The 7,347-nt window shown below is 40.3% G+C and overlaps 1 protein-coding gene and 1 pseudogene across 1 annotated transcript in view; one reads left to right on the forward strand and one right to left on the reverse strand.

Annotated features, from left to right (window-relative positions):
• Kcnb2 (potassium voltage-gated channel subfamily B member 2) overlaps positions 1-7,347 on the forward strand; it is a 411,594-nt gene that overhangs the window by 376,655 nt on the left and 27,592 nt on the right. The window lies entirely within an intron of this gene.
• LOC115032500 lies at positions 5,481-5,591 on the reverse strand (annotated as a pseudogene).

The raw sequence follows: 7,347 nt of genomic DNA on the forward strand, positions 1-7,347 counted from the left end.
AAAAAAAAAAAAACTCAGGGTCTAGCTTTGGATGCCCCCATTCTAATTTTTTATCATGCACTGTCAGACACTGGCAAAGGAAAGAGAAAGTAATAATTCTAAAGTCATTTCTACAGAGGAGACTTCCTCTATAGAATATGCCATCCAAGCATAATGTGTTTATTCTTTTCTCAAGGAGTTTTTGAAAAAGACATTAAACTCAATATAACATCGGTAGCAATTTTCTGCATTGCATGTGTATCCAATTGGAGAATTTATTTTCCTTCTTAAATATTAAAAGGTCTCTCTGAAGCAGAAATTCCAATGACAGACCACATCTCTAGGCTCCAGTCGAGAGTCTTCTCAATGACTTTTGGAGATTTGAGACCAGCTTTGCATCCCCTTCATTTACAGGGAACACAGACAGATTTGAAATTGGCACTTGTCCTTGTGTGAGCATTCAATTCATCTCTGTTAGGATCTTTATTTACTCTCAGACCTACAAGCTTTATTACAACTAAACTCACAACTGAGGTGAAACAAACAAATAAACAAACAAACAAACACACACACACACACCATACAAATCTTTTACTTGAAAATGACATTGAACAGATTAATAAACCAAGTACCACGTGATTTGCTTTTTTATTTATTTGTTTATTTATTTATTTATGTACTTACCTACTTATTTATTTTGGTAGGAAGAGGTACACATGCTATGGTATGTGTGTAGAGGTCAGAAGACAACTTATAGAAGTTGGTTCTCAACTCCATTATTTAGATCTACAGAATCAAACTCAGGTCATCAGATTTCATAGCAAGCACTTTTACCTATCCATGATTAAAGAAGAGACTACTATAGCATTGACCAAAATATACCACAGCCCAAACCGAGTACTCTTTCTGTCAATCGGGATGCCCCTCCCCCCAGCACCTGGCACCCAAACACTGAGCATCAGCTCTTGGCTGGCTTGAATTGTGTGCTTCCTTGGTACAAGTTTGAGTGTGAGTATCAGGAGCCATCTGGGAGAGGCTAAGACTGGCAGGTGACTTTCCTGGAAGTGGCTGTTTCTGCATAGCCTACAATGGGAGAAATCTGAGAGGCAAGGTCCCAGGAGACTTCACCTCAGGATTGCTTCTTGCAGCTGATCACTATTGATTATCTAATGACTATCTAATGATTCCTGGACATCAGCCCACCCTATTGGGCAGATTTCCTACAAATCAACTTTAAAAGGAACTCCCATGAATTAATGCTGTTTAGATGAATTAGTGATTTTATAGGATTCCTGATTTGGTTTAAATAATACTAGGAAGTTTTAAGGGGTGGTTTTAGGGTATTTTGCCAGAAATATATAATAAAGCTAGACTCAAGAATAGAATGTGCCCATTCCTCATAAAATATTAAGTAAAAGTTTCATAATAAGAAATACAATGAGCTTTCACAATTACACTAAAAAGAGAAATAGGCTTGGGACAAATTTGTGATCCAGGAAAAACATTCATTCTAGGTCAGATCCAAGAAAGAAGCCACAGGTGTGCATTATGATCAAACGAGGCATATATATGTATATGTCTGTTTGTCTATATATGTGTGTGTAGGCATATGTGTGTACATGTAAGTATGCATAAACACTTGAGGAGTTGATGAGCTAGGTATTCAGGTCCAACCAGAGTATGTATATATATGAATGTGTGTGTGTGTGTGTGTGTGTGTGTGTGTGTGTGTGTACTGCCTGTGTAAAAGATTTTAATTCTTTTCTCTCTGCTTTACAAATAGTTAACGAGTTCCAAGCCTCTTGCTAGGCCAGTAAGAGGTCCTTGAGCCAGAGAGAAAAGAAACCAGTGCTTATTAAAGCACAGATAATACGATTATAAGACCAGGAATCCCAGGGATCATCGCTTTTGAGCCTTCGTCCGACTCCATGTCCTGTCCAGTACTGTTCCCCTAAAGGATGAGCATCTCTAAGCCATTCCTTATTTAACAGGGCTGCCTGAGGAATCAGACTGGCAGAGTTCAGCATCTCTCTGGGAATATAAGTAGTATCAGCTGTCATGTGGTAGTGAGAATACATGGAACGTGTTCATTAACAAAGCACTGGGTGTGCTGATGAGTCATTGGTCCTTTTGCTTCCTTGCTGTTGGCTGGAATTAATGATGATACCCACCTAAAAGTATTTTAAGAGATTGACGTGAGCTAATGCATGTGTGTTTGTCACTACTAATTCTCTCCTTTTAACTATTTTATATATTAATCAAGCTTATTTGGAACATAAGGATGACTCTTTGGTCATATAGTAAAACACTGTGTGCACTTCCATACTTAGTTGTGATTTAACACAGAATGATTGATTTTCCTCATTCCTGAAGTTAAGTTTGTAACAACTGAAGTCTGTAACCCAACTCCATGTGGAAGGCATTTCTTGAGTTGTGCTGTGTGAAAAACCTCCTTGGGAGTGCAAGAGATGGCAGCTGGCTCTCCCCTTAAGAAATTACACAGGCCAGGCAAAATCACTCAGTCAGGGGACAAACCCATGAGGCAATTTTATTACACCTTTGTAAGTGAGACAAGCTGTAAAGGAGGCATGCACCTCAATGTTGCAGCAACTATTCATTGCCTTAATTCAGCTGGGTCAAAATGGTAACGAAAGGGGCTCTATCCTATATGTACAAACAATGTCTATCATATATAACCCATAGACACCATGAGGTGTTCAGAGTACCTGAACTCATATGATGTTTAATCTCTATGGAGTTGTCACAGAATAATAGCATTATCATCATTATCTTTCTGTGCATGAGCAAACTGGCACACAGGTTGAGGATGCTACTCAAAGACAAGCAAACAGAATGAAAGGCAGAGTCCAAATATGGACACAGTTAGTCTAGGACCCAAGGCCACATAGTTTGCTGTTATCAATACCAGCTCTCAAAGATTCGTGCTTTACATGAATACCCGTGTAGCCTAACCGGAAGCTCCATTTTATCAGAGAGGAAACAACTGTTTAGGAGGAAGATTCTGGCCTTCTGAACGGGCTTCATGCCTACACTGTATTTATTGCTGTTTTTCTCGGAAATGCACCGTTTTATCTAACAGAGATAAAGCTTAGCAACTGGGCTAATTTAAGTACCAAAGAATGAAAAGGGAGTTTATCTTGAAAACACCCTCCAACATTTTCAGCAACCAGCAATGTGAAGCAAGGCCAAATTCAGAGTCAAAGTGAGTATAAATAAAGAGAAGTTGTTTATATCTTCTCTCCAAAGTATAGGATTTCTAAAGAAAAGATGCCTTTTATGTAACATGTAGGTCCAGGAGAAACCTAGTTGTGTTTGGGCCAGAGCATGATGGAACAGAGACACCTACTGGTGAGAACAAGCCTTGTGTCATAGATGAATCAATTTGTTTCCAGAATGCAGTTTCTCATTAATATTTCAAAATGTTGGCTGGAGCGTGTATAATGGTAAGATTCAGATCCTTTCCCACAGGAAACTGCATTTTAAAAACATCTGGTACACCCAGCTATCCATTTCCAAACTCAAGCACAGATGGCTGTTAGGATCCTGTTCTGCTTTCAGACTGGGTACAATATCCCTAGAAACCCTCAGTTCCACCATTTTAAGACAACAGCATTGAATGAATTCCTGAATTCAAAGGAAAGCCAAGACAAAGACTACAAGCATTCACATCTTAGAATCCAGGACATTACAGGTGGCTCAAGACACAGGCCTCTCATCAATCTGTAAGTGCCAGGATTCGAGGCTATCCATTTCAGACCAGTGGTTGGTTGCTATTTCTCCTAGAAAGCTGAGATGCTACCTTGATTCTCTAGAGACGACTCCTTCCACCCAGACTTTCATGAGTATGTAACATTTGAAGTCTTGCCATTCCCATTGCAACAGATAGCATTGTGCTACAAAAACTGTGCTTTGATGATGTTTGTCTTTTAAGAAAAATTCAGAAAGGCAAAGTGAAAAAAAAAACATGCCCTAGTTTTTTCAGGTTGCTAGAACAAGGTACTGTTCACTGGGTAGCTTATAAACAATGGACATTTATTTCCCACAGTTATGAAGGGAGCCAAGAACAAGATCAAGGAATGAGCAGCCTGTGTCTGGCGCAGTCCTATTTCCTGGTTCACAGATATCTTTCCCCTATGTCCTTACTTAAAGTTTCTCTCGTCTCTTCTATTAGGAGACAGATCCTGCCCAATGGGGCCCCACTCTTAGCAGCCAATCCTTCCAAAGAATTCTCCTTCAAATACCATGACTGTCAAAATTTGAACATACCATTTTTTTCTTTTAAATTATTTTTTTCTTTTAAATTATTAGCATATGTTCATAATCAGGGATCATTATTACAATTTATGAATATATATCATGTAGTTTGTTCATATCTACTTCCTCTCCTAACAAAGTGGAATTTTTGAGGAATGCAAACATTCATACTATAGCAAGATAGAAGAAAATTAAGTTTAGGAAAAGGCATTTTTTTTTTTTTTTTTTTTTTTTTTTTTTTTTTGCGGAGGTAACGATACTATTTTTTGTTTTGACTCCTCCTGGGTATCCTGTTGATGCCCTGTGTCATGGAGATACTCTAGTTTTGGATCTGTAGGACCAGCCCCTTTATGCACCGCAGAAGTTCATTGATGGGATAGATGTTGGAGTGGGTCAATTCAAAGCCCTGGAACTAGGCTGAGCTGGTCACTTTGCTAGCTCTCACGCCCTCAGAGCTGGTTCTCCCACAACTCCTAAATCCAGGGCCAGCTCTACAGTGCTGCCCAGGTGAGGTACAGCTGGCTAGGAAGAGGATCAATTCCTCTGCTCTCATGCTGCCGGGCCAGCTTTCCCACAATGCCCACGTGAGGGGTAGGGCCAGTTCCTCATAGTCCTCAAATATCATCAACATGTCCCAAACTAGTGATGTCTGCCTAACCTTTGAAGGTAACAGACTCCTGCTGTTGTTGGTCATGTACCCAGATGGAGCCCTGGACAGCAGTCACCAGCTACTCAGATCAAGCTATTCCCCACTATCCTCAAGTCTCCAGTTCTGCCTGTCTTCATTGTGTCCACACCCTTCTGTTTCTCTTTCTTTTCCATTTCTCCACCACTTACTTGCTCCTCTTAGTGGCTCCTGGGGTCTCCTAGTATCTGGGGTCATTCTAGGAGTGGTCTCAGGAGTGCAAGTGGACAGGGTTCAACTCCAACGTGGTCTGCCCCTGCCAAGCCTGTGCAGCACCCAAGTGGTGGTCATTCAGGCTAGCTCCATCTCCGGGCACCATAGCACTAGTCTAGTGGTCATCTCAGAACTGTTCCTAACCTGAGCATGCCCGAATAGTCTTTTGCAAGAGTTATCTGTCTCAGGCTCACTCTTGCCCTGGGTTCATCCTGGGAACCCATCCCAGCCAGAATGGTGCCAGACTTGTGGTTATCTCAGGCTAATTCCCTGTCTAAGGCCCCTGGTGTCGAACTGGTAATCATCTGAGGTTCAATATTTTTCATGGAATTCTAGGCTACTCATCATTCAGATGTTCAGAGGTCACAACACTAAGCTCAGTATAGCTTCTCTCCTCTCTGCCACCTACTGATGCACAGGAGCCATACCTAAAGGCAGTAAGGGTAGCATTCGTAATAGAAATATGTAGAGGGTAGTCTGGTGCTTCCATGTATTTGAATGCTAAATTCTGTATCCCAAGACCTAGTGGCCCCAACACAGTGAATTGTCACATACACCAGCATTTTTGTGTAAACCTTGCTCCCTTCCCAAGTTATCCCTGATTGATGGGCAAAGCATTGGTTCCTGGGTCTCAGGTAGAGACCACAAGAAGAGTGAGGAGGAAGAAGAAGGAAGTTGACATGGGGTAGGAGCATCATGAGCACATGGCCATAAGGGCTGGCCTGATGGAGTAGGAGCGGCCCAGTCAGAACAGGCCCAAGTCATATCTCAGTCATCACCACCAAGAAGCAGAGAAAATAGCATAGAAGGCTGATATCTGCCCAGCTGTGGTGCTCGAAAGCTTCTTATAGATCTAAAGGTTGCTGTGGTTTTTTTATCTGGGAACAATAAGGTCATAAGTACGGTAGAAACTCCTAAATAGGTATTTTAAGATAACAAGGGTGTGTAGCAATCCCCAAAACAATAAAAACCACAACAGACTAGGGACAGGCCAGAGAGATGATTCAGCAAGTAAAGGTGCTTGTTTTGTAAGCTTGTCAACCTGTGTCATCTTACAACCACAACCTGTATTTAGCCTCTGGACTTAAAACATCCCAACGTTCCAACAGTCATTGAATTCTAATAATCATTTAAACCAAAGAAAGTGCAGTATAAAGTGCAGTTCTTTCCAAAAACTTCTGCTCATACCTGAATTCCATCCTCACATGAACATAGAAAGAGAGATGGGACTCCACCAAGGTGTCTTCTGACTTCCATGCACACACGCGAATGCGTACACACACACACTCACACATTTTAAAGCAGGGAGGATTCATAGCAATTAAATGACAACATCATGGGCTTCTTTTTTCAACTTTCTGTAAGTCTAGAGAGACTGGCAACTGTGTTAATGAACACACCACAGAAGAGGCTGGACGCAGGGATGTAGAACCAAAATCTATATGGAGATCATGAGATCCATGAGAGCTTAGCAACTCCAGAATCTTAGAGTAAAGGAAAAATAATTTGTTTACATTATGGATTGATTTTACATCAACCTCACATGCATTTACATAAGGTTGGTTAAATACAAGATTGTTATTTACAAAAAGAAGTTGTGAGGCATAAAGCCCACAGTAAATTATTAAGCTGAGAAGGGGAAAATTCCTTGTGATACTTTTTTGATTACTAAAATTGAGAAATCATTAACTATTTAGCATGTGAGTAAATAAAAAATAATAAATTAAAAAATAAACTCATCTATGGCTAAGTGAAACCAGGAATCAAAAGGTTGAATTTAGTACCAAATATATCCTCAGCAGAATGAGAGAGAATAAATACTATAATCAGTTGACTAAAAGCAGTCATTAATATGTAAGATATCACCCTTATTGTAATACTCTCAAAAAAAGAAAGCCAAACTGAGGCCGTGTAAGTGAGAGGGAGTTGATTTGTGCTGTCCTCAAATGCACAGATGGTCATTTTGTTGAAACGAACAATTTCCAGAGTAAAAAGCTTGAAATCTAGTTAATAGATTGACTCTATTTTAAGTGTTCTTATTTGACCATTGTTTGCCACATTAAAAAAGCAAGTGTCTAGGTTTCTATACAACATAAATTTTTACTATGCCAATGAAATCAAAATGGGAAGACAAAGGAAAGGAAGGAAAGGAGAGGAGAGGAGAGGAGAGGAGAGGAGAGGAGAGGAGAGGAGAG

The sequence above is a fragment of the Mus caroli genome, chromosome 1 (genome assembly GCF_900094665.2).
Source record: "Mus caroli chromosome 1, CAROLI_EIJ_v1.1, whole genome shotgun sequence".
NCBI classification, from domain to species: Eukaryota; Metazoa; Chordata; class Mammalia; order Rodentia; family Muridae; genus Mus; species Mus caroli.